The sequence below is a fragment of the Pan troglodytes genome, chromosome 16 (genome assembly GCF_028858775.2).
Source record: "Pan troglodytes isolate AG18354 chromosome 16, NHGRI_mPanTro3-v2.0_pri, whole genome shotgun sequence".
Classification (NCBI taxonomy): Eukaryota; Metazoa; Chordata; class Mammalia; order Primates; family Hominidae; genus Pan; species Pan troglodytes.
In genome coordinates, this window is record NC_072414.2 from 49,407,854 (window position 1) to 49,419,981 (window position 12,128).

A 12,128-nucleotide genomic window follows, 5' to 3' on the forward strand; every position below is an offset into this window, starting at 1 on the left:
ACTTAGTATTATGTTTGTGAAATTCATCCATTGATGTGAAATACATGGATTTGCATGTAGCGATAATTTGCTTTTCCTCACTGCTAAATATATTGCTACATTTCTTATTGTATAGTTTAATGTACAAATGTGCCTCACTGTTGATCTCTCTATTCTACTGTTGATGGACTTTGGTTGTTTTTAGTTCTTGGTTGTTATTTATTGTGCTACTTACTTTCTTTCTTTGTTTTTTTTTTTTTTAAACAGTCTCCTCCTTGCCCAGGCTGGAGTACAGTGGTGCGATCTCAACTCACTGCAACCTCCACCTCTGGGTTCAGGCGATTCTTCTGCCTCAGCCTCCCAAGTAGCTGGGGCTACTACAGGTGCATGCCACCATGCCTGGCTAATTTTTAATTTTTAAAAGAGACGGGGTTTCGCCATGTTGGCCAGGCTGGTCTTGAGCTCCTAACCTCAAGTGATCTTCCTGCCTTGGCCTCCCAAAGTGCTGGGATTATAGATGTGAGCCACCATGCCTGGCCTAATTGTGTTCATTCTTGTACATGCTTTGTATATGTATACGGCTCTTTGAGTATATTTCTAGGTCAGCACTGCTGGGTCTTAATAGGTGTGGAGCTGTGTTCTATATTGTGAAACTGTTTTCTACACTCCCACCTAGCAGAGGGTTCAGTGGTTCTGTTGTAACACTGTAATGACTATCATCATTCTGGTGGGTGTGTAGTAGAATCCATATCAAACTTGACATGGATTTTGACTCCATAGCCTATGGACTTACCTGGTAAGAACAATTTTAACAATTATAGTGCTCTTGCTATATGGAAGGTGTTGTGCTGATATGTAATAATGAATATAACTTGGTTTCTGCCCTCTAGGAGTTTATAGTCCAGTGGAAGAGAAAGACTCAGAAATCACATAATCATAGTCCAACACAGAATCCATGCATAGGGCACTGTTGGAGCACTGGGAGAGTCTACTTCAATCTGTGGGTTCAGGACGGGGTTCGCTAAAGTCTTGCAGAAAGAAGTCAGTCTTCTGGGATATGGCTTCTTCGGGAAGGTGACATTTAACCTGAGGCTAGGGGGGGATGAAAATAGAGTCATGTGAAGAGGAATGGATCAGAAGCCCGTGTAGCCACAGGGAGGAAGTGAACAGGTGATGGTAGGCTGAGGTCAAAGAGCCCTGGAGTCCATGGCATTTGTAAACCATTGCTGGCCTTGAAGTAGAGAGCCAATGTTGCTATGAAGCAGTCAAAACGGTTCTCCTTCATCAGCCTGTGACCCACAGGGGACCCGCAGGCCTTTGTGGAGGCTGCCTCCATTTGGCGGGGTGGTGTTGTTGGAGAAAATGGCCTTACTGACTCCTGAACTAGGAAGCTCCTGATCCTAACTCTCTTAGTATCTCATCTTGCAAATTACTAAGACAGGGTCTTTAAGATGTCTTACTTATTTTTTGATGTACATTTTGTAAATTAATTTTTATAATGCTTCAAAAGCTAATTTTTAAATTATAAAAGTAATAGAATCACATTACAGAAGCCAGAAAATGGAGAAAAATCCCCCACTATCATTTTATTATATAGTTTTTCCCATCGTTTTAATTGTGGGGTATAGATTATTTTATGTTATCCCCGTGTCCTTTGACATGTCACGAGCCTTTTTTCTTGATTATGTAGTCTTCATTACTATTTTATTATTGTAGAATATGAAGTGGAACACTTTGTACCACTTAAATTTCCTCTTTTTTTTTTTGGAGATGGAGTCTGTCTCTGTCGCCCATGCTGGAGTGCAGTGGTGTGATCTCAGCTCACTGCAATCTCCACCTCCTGGGTTCAAGCCATTCTCCTGTCTCAGCCTCCCGAGTAGCTGGGATTACAGGTGCATGCCACCACACCCTGCTAATTTTTATATTTTCAGTAGAGATGGGGTTTCTTCATGTTGGTCAGGCTGGTCTTGAACTCCTGACCTCGAGATGCGCCTGCCTCAGCCTCCCAAAGTGCTGGGATTACAGGCGTGAGCCACCGCACCCAGCACCATTTAAATTTCAATCTTTCTTTCACTTTTAATTGTAATGAGAAAAAACCAATAGATGCTTATTGTAAAGCATTTGGAAAATACAGAAAAGTATAAGATGAAAATTAAAAACTTTTCAGTTCTACCATGAAGATAAACACATGTTAATATTTGGGTATATTTCTTTTTTCCCCTCTGCTTTTATTTACATATATGTATGCTTTTCTTCCTTTTTTGTTTTTTTGAATACAAATTGGGGGTTTTTTTCCTGCAAGCAAGATACTGTTAATGGGGATTTTGGATGGCCATATAATGAAATAGGAAAACGATTTTGGAAGGAAAATGGAAGCCCAGGAGGAAAGACTTGGTGTTATTATAGGTTTGTATCGTATCACCATTTTCCTGTTCTATTTGGAGGAAGAGGGAAAGGGGAAAGGAAGCCAGCCCTTATTGTGTGCCTGCCACGCACCTGGTCCTGCAGTGCTGGGAAGCGCTGTGAGCTCTGGCTCCCAGAAAAGTAGACGCTGGCACTGTGGGAAAGTGGGACCCTCATGGCAGCGTGTTGTTTGAAAAAAACCAGTCTTTCAAACATAATAACTGAGCATGGTGGAAAACCAGGCTGGCGTCATGGTGTAAATTGAGTTTACTCAAACCGGCAGGTTGTTGGGAAGGTACACATACCTCTATTGTTTTAACCCACTTGAAGATTAAAATGTGGGAAGAGCATTTTGAATAGAGAACACAGTACTTTATCATTTGGTGCAGAGGCCTTGTATTTTTAACAAAAATTGCCCCAAAGTTTCCTCCAAATGCATTAAATCCATGTTTTTGTTGTTTAACCATGAATATTTTGAAAAAATTTATTATTTTGAAAATCCAGGCCCTTTAAATTTTATTTTTGCTCTCACAAATCCTTCTTTCCTTTTGAGTTGGCACATAATTGTACATACTTATGAGAAAACAAAGTGATATTTTGATACGTGTATACAATGTGTGATGAACATTAATAGAGGATTGGCTAAATTATGATATATATAAAGTGCTCAGAGAGGTGGAGGAGGTAATAAGATAGAAGGTGGACTTTTTAGGGAAGTCCTTCAGAGTAATTAGTATATTCATCACCTCAAACATGTGTCAGTCCTTTGCATTGTGAACATTTGAAATCCTATCTTCTAGCTATCTGAAAATGTACAATAAATTAACTTATTTCTCCCATCTAGCTGTAACTTTGACCTGTTCACCAACTTCTTTCTATCCTACCCTCTTCTCTACCTTTCCTAGCCTCTAATAACCATGATTCCACTCTCTGCTTCTTCAATATTTAATTTAATCCCCGAATTCTAATTGTAGTCCATATTTGAATACTTCATATTATTGGTCACAATTTTGGACTGTGTATTATTGGTCACAATTTTGGTTGATTATTTTTTGAAAAGTAGAATCTTGTTTTTTGAAGCCAGGCTTAATCACCTGAAGACCCAGGACATCTCTAGTTTTTTTTTTGTTTTTTTTTTTTTTCCTAACAAAATTCTGTGTGGGGAAAATAGGAAAAAAAATACAAGAAAGACACAAGAAATGGACAGTGCTACATTTCTGATTTTACATCTTCATGACAATGAGTAGAGATCTCTGAGTTTTGTCTTCGGAGCGGAGTATGGAATCTGTCCATTGAGGATTGCAGGCCGAGTGCAGGGGCTCATGCCTGTAATCCTAGCACTCTGGGAGGGGAGTCTCCAGCACTGAGGCTGGAGGATTGCTTCAGCCCAGGAGTTTGAGACCAGCCTGGGCAACATGGTGAGACCCCATCTCTATGAAAACTTAGACACTAAATAAAACTCACTATTTTCATTCTTATTAATCTTATTTATTACTTGGAGATATCCTTAGAGGCTCCAGGTGTGTAAGTCTCCTTGTTCCTACCCTAAATAGCTATAGAAATTGCTGTATTTCTAATACCTTTTTTTTTTTTTAATGGGGTCTCACTGTGTCACCAAAGTGGTGGTGCAGTGGCATAATCAAAGCTCACTGCAGCTTCAAACTCCTGGGCTCAAGTGATCTTCCTACCTAAGCCTCTCGAGTAGTTGGGAGTACAGGTGTGCACCATCATGCCTAGCCAAGTTTTAAATTTTTTTGTTTGTAGAGATGGGGGTCTTGCTATGTTGGCCAGGCTGCTCTTGAACTCCTGACCTCAGGCCCTCCTCGGCCTCCCAAAGTGCTGGGATTATAGGCGTGAGCCATTGCACCCAGCCTCTTCTTATTCTTAGGTCTGCCTTTTGTGGTTCTTCTGTCACTTTCTGTAACTGATACTGTTAGCAGCTCATGCTTTTGTTGCTTCTACTTGGCTTTGGGCTAAGGATTGTAACTTCCATCTGTGTCAAGTTGTGTGTGAAGGAGGCTGAGTTTGAATTGTGTTTTATGCTGGGTGCTGTGCTTGAGGCAGCTTGTTGCCTAAAAAGAAAATGGTGGGCTTCACAGCACACACAGCTTTGGATGCTCAAAGCCCATTTGAGCTTCCATTCACTTATTTTCTTTCTTATTATAAAAACAATACATGTTTGTGTGGGCATGATGGCTCATGCCTGTAATCTCAGCATTTTGGGAGGCCAAGGCGGGCGGATCATATGAGGTCGGGAGTTGGAGACCAGCCTGGCTAACCTGGTGAAACCCTGTCTCTACTAACAATACAAAATTTAGCTAGGCGTGGTGGCACCCGCCTGTAATCCCAGTTACTTGGGAGGCTGAGGCAGGAGAATCGCCTGAACCTAGGAGGTAGAGTTTGCAGTGAGCCAGGATTGCACCATTGCACTCCAGCCTAGGCGACAGAGTGAGACCCTGTCTCAAATTAAAAAAAACAAAACAAAACAAAACAAAAAAAACATGTTTGCAATGAAAATTGAAGCATTACAAAAATGTGTTATTTAAACGAAAGGTACCCTGTTTTATCATCTCTAGTCATAACTACGCTTTAAGGATTTGATAATTTTTTTTTAGATTTTTCTGTAACTTTATATTTTTTACAGAGATGGGGTTACTCTATGTTATTTTGGTACTGATTTTTGTATTTTTAACAATATATTTGTATACTTTCTATGGCTGTGTATATAAATTTTTGTTGGTTGTTTTTAATAGCTTCCTGGTGTTCCTTGGTATAGATATATCGTAATTTAGCCAATCTTCTATTAATGGATATTTGGACTATTATAAATACCTCATATATAAGTATTTGTACTCTCTGAAGTGTTTGTATAATTCTTCTGTTCAGAGTTAATTACTGGAAATAGGATTGGACGGTGTATACATTGAGCCACTGTGCCCAGCTGCTTTTTTCTTTTTTAAATGCAGAATTTTAAGCCTCAACTCCAAACCATCCATCAGAATTTCCAAGAATGGGTCTCAGGGATTTGAATTTTTAAAAAGTTCCCAAGTGATTCTGCTGGTGCCCGAGTTCTAGCATGCCTAAGACATTTCCTTACCAGCTTGAGTGTTTCATAAAATATGTTCAATTCAAAGGTGGATGGTTGTGGAAAATTATTCAAAACAGCTTCAACCTGATGAAGTGTTTAGTTGTCCTTGAAGAATCATTTCATTTGAGCCTTCATCCTTTAATACCTATCCTTTTTTCTACTACCAATTCTTCTGAACTTAGTAGCACTCCAAATTGACTCATTCTCAAATTTCCTTATGACGCATTCTGTGGTAAAGACTGCTAATTTTATATCCAGTGCCTGTTTCTCTTCTTCTTCTTCAGTAACCAAAAACTTGATTTTTTTGGAGGGTGTACAATGTGCCATGCCAAAAGACAGTATTTCCCAGCCTCCTCTTCTCCTGTTGATGGGCTAGTGAGTTAAGCTCTAGTAAGTGAAATGTGAAGGCTTGTGGAAAGGTTCTAGGGACTGACTTCTATGGGCAATGTACCCTTTTTCTTTTTCTCTGTCCTTCTACATACTGCTTGGAACATGGACACAATGGCTGAAGTCCAGCAGCCATCTTGGATTGTGAGGTAACGATGAAGATGGAAGCCATGTGATATGGCTTGGATGTTTTGTCCCCTGTAAATCTCATGTTGAATTGTAATCCCGCATGTTAGAAGTGGGGCCTGGTGGGAGGTGTTTGGGTCATGGGAGTAGATCCCTCATGAATGGCTTGGTGCTCTCCCCATGGTGAGTGAGTGAGTTCTTGTTCTATTTCATGTGAGAGCTGGTTGCTTAAAAGGGTCTGGCACCTCTGTTGCTCCTGCTCTTGCCATGTGGCATGCCTGCTCCATCTTTACCTTCTGCCATGAGTAAAAGCTTCCTGAGGCCTTACTAGAACCTGAGCAGATGCTGGTGCCATGCTTGCACAGCCTGCAGAACCGTAAGCCAAGTAAACCTCTTTTCTTTATAAATTACACAGCCTCAGGTATTCCTTTACAGCAATGCCAAATGGACTAGCACACCATGCTCTAAGTAAGTAGGGCATACAGAAAGGAGCCTGGATCCCTAATGACTGCAGAGCCATGATCCCAGCCCTGGACTGCTTGCCTCCACACTTCTGTCTTATTGGTTAAGCCAAAATTATTTTGGGTTTTCCATTACATGCTGCAGAACCTAACCTAACGAATACCCCTGCTCTCTGCTGGTTTCACAGTGTGTCTCCAACACCATCTTGAAGGTGCAGTGACTTGCATGTAGTAGGTGCTTGGTAAGTGTTTGACAAGTTAAGTACCCAATGGCATTGAGGTAAAGAGTTCAAAGGCTTCAGCTGCTCTGACCTCTCCCCTTTTCTGCTTTAGATTAAGTTATTCATGGGGACCTTTTGTTTTTTGCCATCTCACCCCCCAGGAGGGTATTTCCCAGCCCTCAGTGCAGGGCTTTAGGGCTACAGGCTTGAATCATTTTGACAAGACAGCATGCAGAAGACATTGGAGATTCTAACTGCACATATGCGTAATTCCAAACGAAAATATAAGGGGTGGGCACTTTTCTGAATCTCCTAGAGAAATTGGAGGTGGTGGTTCAAATGATGTCAGAAAAGGCCACCATTGAATCCTTTGCTATCGTTTGGAGGCTGTACTTTCCACAATGCTTGCCAGGACTTGATGTCAGGGAAGTCTTTCAAGGAGCCTTGATTGCCAGCTATTGACGAAGGGGTCTGTCTGCTCAGTGGCAACCTCCATGGTGGTCTTGGCCAGACCAGCCTGCCCCTGACTCATGCTGAGCTTTGTCAGCCAGGTTGAAACGCCCCTCTTTGGGGGCCAGGACAACATGCTGGTTTCCCGGAAGCATCTGGGCCAAGACTCTGCTGCTAAGAAAATGATATTGTTTTTGCAAGCATGGGAGTGTGTTTAAAATGCTTCCCCCTTCCCCCCAACAACAGTAAACCTCCATGCAAAGAAACACGAAGTTAAAAACCATCTCCCAAACCCAGAAAACAGAATGCAAAACCTGGGAGGTGAATTAACTCTTTACTGATGCCAAGGAGTTTATTTCAAAACAGGATTCATCGACTGCAGGGATTTGCAGTCTGCCCTCCTGTGTGCCCACTGAGAGCAATGGGCAGAGGCTGACCCGCAGCCCTTTGTGGGGAAAAGTAAAGTCCATGGCAGACCTCAGTGGCTGAAGATTATTTGCTTCTCCTGGAAATAATTAGAAAAATACTTACTCTTTGAAAGGCAACATCTGGCTGGCTAGAGGCAGGCTGGAAAATACTCAATCTAAATAGATGGAGGTGACGTTGTGCAGAAGGAAAGAAACATCCTGAGGGAGTGTCCAGTGGGTTTTAATGGCCGTGTCTAGAGAGGCACTCCTGCTCTGTCCCAGGGCTGGCTTCTTCCCTGGATCTAGGGGTTGCCCCTGCCTTTTAGAAGACAGATGCACAGCCCCAGAGCCTAGTTACCTCCCCTGACCCCCTCCAAGCCTTCCATAGAGGAAAGGGGCCTCCCACAGCACTGGCTGATGCTCAGAGCCAAGAGTTTGCTGCCCAGGGAGTACCTTGAACTAGTGCTGGGTGTCAGACTTGACTTTCCAACTACTTCCAGTGCAATTCAAGGTGTTGATTTTGACTGCTGGAACTGTCTCTTCCTTCTCAGCCCTTTCTCAAGGCTGCCTGTGTGCTTGTTCTTATTAACCAAGCCCAGAAGCCAGGGACCTGGAAGCCTGGCAGTATTTCCAGGAAAGTAGCTTATTTCTCTCACTTGCTTCTCCCTGCTGAGCTTAGAAGGGCCCAGCTTTGGACCTCTTGAAACATCAGGGCAAATTTTTCCCTCTCTTTCAATTTGCATCTACCTGCTGGTGAAAAAAGCAGAACAGCATCTTCATGGATTTATGAACGCTCAGAGTTTTTAAAATGTTTTGTAGCTTGTAAGGTATTTTCAAGTGAAGAATGCAGTTCTAATAAATCCAGTGAACCTGTCACAGATTTTCTGAAACCAAGTGTCTATGAAAAACTATGGTGATGACATGTTGAAGGTGCTTATTGAAAAATATGGATCCTTGTAGCGAACATTTTTGCAAAGGGTGCATTTTCACATAAAAAATGCTTTCAGTAGTGGCTTCGTTTAGTTATTCTGCAGCTACTTGGCTGTGGGTTCCCAGAGAGCCCTGAGGCAACCTTTATAAAAGGCCTAGGTTTGACTTCTCTTTTGTCACTTCAGCTTTTGAGCACCCTAAGAAGGCTCAGAGAGCACCGAATTTCTTCCCAGTAAAGAGGTCGTGGAATAAATCTTTGGAGGAACTCAAGAGGGGCGCCTGCTTTTGAACAGTCATTAGCCAAACATGGGTAGATTCCTATTAATCATGTCAAGAGGGTACTTGGGAATCAAGTTCACGTGGAATTGGGAGATTAAAAGGGTTAGGAGTCCTTGGAGCCGTAAGACCCCTGAAGTTCCAACTATGCTACTTGCTTTCTGTGTAATCTTGGGTAAGAAATCACTTGACCTTTCTGAGCCTTGATTTCCTTACCTGTAAAATGGGAATGCTAATCATTGTACTGCCCACCATACTGTCTTTTTATGTGAATCAACAAAGCCACATTTGTATTGGTGCTTTCTTTCCTTTCTTTTTTTTGAAATATGAGATGCTTCATGAATTTGCATATCATCTTTGTGCAAGGGACATGCTAATCTCTATTGTTTTAATTTTAGTATATGTGCTGCTGAAGTGAGCCCGTATTGGCACTTTCTAAAGTGTAAGGTGCTGTGTCCACATTAGGCATTAAGATGATGGCTGCCTTTTTCACTTCACCCACCCCATTGCCTCCATTGTCAATGATGACGTTAACATATCATTGTTTCCCTACTCTTGAGTGGGGCTGCTTTCTGTCTCACACTCTGACTCGGGTGTCTGATTTCTCCCATCACTCTGGCATTGACTCTGGGCTACCCTTAGGTGCTGCTCCCGATTTGGGAGCTGTGTGTCACCTTTGCTTTTCCTGCCTTCAGATAAGATTTTCTCTTTCCAAATCTTTGTGCTGTGATACTGTCTAGGTTCCTGAATTTCTGTGACATCCTTTGATCTGTCATTTGCAATCTCCAGCTCTTTCCTACCTTTCAAGGGTGTGTGGTAAGCTTGGTGAGTGGGGAGCAGAGTGGAGCTGGGGATCCTGAGAAGGCAGTTCATTCATAGGGCTCTTTCTGTGCCTTCTTATGTCCTCCTCCCTCAGCCCAGACTCTGAGCCTTTCCCCAGGGCTCTAAGAAGACAGAAAAACTCGCAGAAGGTGTGGACCTTTTCTTTCTTTTCCTTTCTTTTCTTTCTCTTTCTTTCTTATTCTTTCTTTCTGTCTGTCTGTCTCTGTTTCTTTTTTTCCTAGTGGGGCTACAACTTATGGTTAATACAAATAAATGCTTTTCATTCATTTAATACAGATATTTACCAAGTACCCCCTGTGGGTCAGACCCTACTCTCACCCTAAGGATACAGCAGGAAGCAAAGCAGAGGTGGAGAAGATCCCACTAAACACACAGGCGAGGTGCATCAGTGGGTGATGAGCGCTAAGAGGAAGTATGGCCAGATGAGGTAGAGGGTGAGGATGGGGTGGAGAGAATCCTACCTGTTGGCAAAGGCTTTTCTACCAGATGGTCCAGGAATATTTATCTGATAAGCAACAGGAGGGTGAGACCTGAAGGAGCCTCCAGATCACGGCTGCCTGGGGTAAGGGCACTGTGAAGAGGGGACAGGGACGCTGAAGGCCCTAAGGCATGAAGCATAAGAGCAGGAGGCTGCTGGGAGTGTTCTGGGAACAGCAAGGAGGCCACAGTAGCTAGAGGGAGGGAGTGAGCGTGGGGGTTCTAAGAGAAGGAGGGCAGAGCATGCTGAACTTTGCAGGCTGGCATAAGGGTTTTCATCTGATGGGAGTTAGAAGCCAGTTAAGGGTTCTGAGAAGGGTGGAGGCGAGTGGCTCAGCTAGGAGCTTAGTGAAGTAGCCTAGAACTTTCTGTGGAATTTGTTCTGCAATCATGCAAAGTGGCAGTGGCATGGTAACATGGGTAAGTGGTAGTGACTAGATCCTGAGATGGGAACTGAAAGCCTGGAGTGAATGTCTCAGGAAACCAGACGCCCGTCTGGCCCAGAGGGTCCTTATTTCAAAACTGTGTTTAAAAATGGCAAACACGTGAGATCATGGTAATCAAACTTACATAAGTATTGTGCAAATCCAGAAAATTTTTAGTGAGTGTACTGAATTATTTGCCAATGATCAATAGTGCTGGGCTCTGAATGCAATCTGAAATAAAAAATTTTTTCCTGAATGTATTTATCAAAATACTGAGTGCTTACCAAATACTGGTGCTTACTGTACTAGTTGACCCGTACAATCAGTTTAAGTAAGCTAACTTAAATTTATGACTTTTGACTTATTCCTGATCTATTCACAGGCCGCTTGGAATGTTGGGCCATCTGCCCTTTTGACATGAATTTTCCCTCTGATGGGGGTAGAGCTGGTAACTGTTGGATCATCTGATTATTGCAGACAGAAGTCCTGTCACTTGCCCCTGCTGTTAGGAGGTGGGCTTCCTGAATGGCTTTCTGTATACATGAAGAATTTCAAGACCTTCCGTTAAGGTGGTCAGAGCTAAGTTTCAGCGTTTACAAGAGGTCTCTTGGCTGACTTGCTATAACTTACAGCAACCTGATGTTTGGACATCTTTTCCTTTTTTTGTTTTTAGTAAATATGATGAGAAAAAAGACTCCTCGTCTGTTTTGTTTTATTTTGTGAATTACTTCTATTCTTACCACTCAAAAAAATGTTTAAATAAGTAATTGTGAAAAAATAGGGGGTTTTGCCAGGCACAGTGGCTCATGCCTGTAATTCCAGCACTTTGGAAGGATTACCTCAATTTTTAGAGGGAAGGACTGCTTGAGACCAGGAGTTTGAGACCAGCCTGGGCAACATAGTGACACCCTGTCTCAACAAAAAAAATTTAAAAATAACCGGGCGTAGTGTGCATGCTTGTGGTCCCAGCTACTTGAGAGGCTGAGGCAGGAGGGTCACTTGACCTTGGGAAATTGAGGCTACAATGAACTGTGATTGTGCCACCACACTACTTTGGCCTGGGCGACAGAGTGAGACCCTGTCTCAGAAAAAAGGCAGGGTGGTGGGCCTTGACAATTTGTTTAATATCTGAAAGTATTAGAAAAAATTATTCTCAATTTTTTTTTTTTTTTTTTTTTTTTGAGGCAGAGTTTCACTCTTTTTGCCTAGGCTGGAGTACAATGGCATGATCTCGGCTCACTGCAACCTCCGTCTCCTGGGTTCAAGTGATTCTCCTGCTCCCGCCTCCTGAGTAGCTGGGATTACAGATGCCCACCACCACGCCTGGCTAATTTTTATATTTTTATTAGAGATGGGGTTTCACCATGTTGGACAGGCTGGTCTTGAACTCCTGACCTAAGGTGATCCACCTGTCTCAGCCTCCCAAAGTGCTGGCATTAGAGGTTTGAGCCACCGTTCCCAGCAGAAAAAAAATTATTCTCTTTGGTATTTTCAAAATATGTGGCGGTGAGAGGGTGCAGTAAGTTAGGAGTTAAGTGACCTGACTAAATATCTGTGTTCTGCTGAAATCTTGCAGAAAGTGGGATGCTCAGGAAGAAAATAGTCTATCCCACGAAGCCATTTCCCACAAGCAGCTGAAGGCAGGGCACACCGTT

At 42.6% G+C, this 12,128-nt stretch overlaps 1 protein-coding gene and 1 non-coding gene across 7 annotated transcripts in view; one reads left to right on the forward strand and one right to left on the reverse strand.

Annotated features, from left to right (window-relative positions):
- The window catches only part of CGNL1 (cingulin like 1), a 174,105-nt gene that overhangs the window by 19,534 nt on the left and 142,443 nt on the right, over positions 1-12,128 (forward strand). The gene's annotated exons all lie outside the window — the stretch shown is intronic.
- LOC112205643 (U6 spliceosomal RNA) lies at positions 9,049-9,150 on the reverse strand. The gene has a single exon (XR_002939745.1). It is a non-coding gene; the product is annotated as a U6 spliceosomal RNA (small nuclear RNA).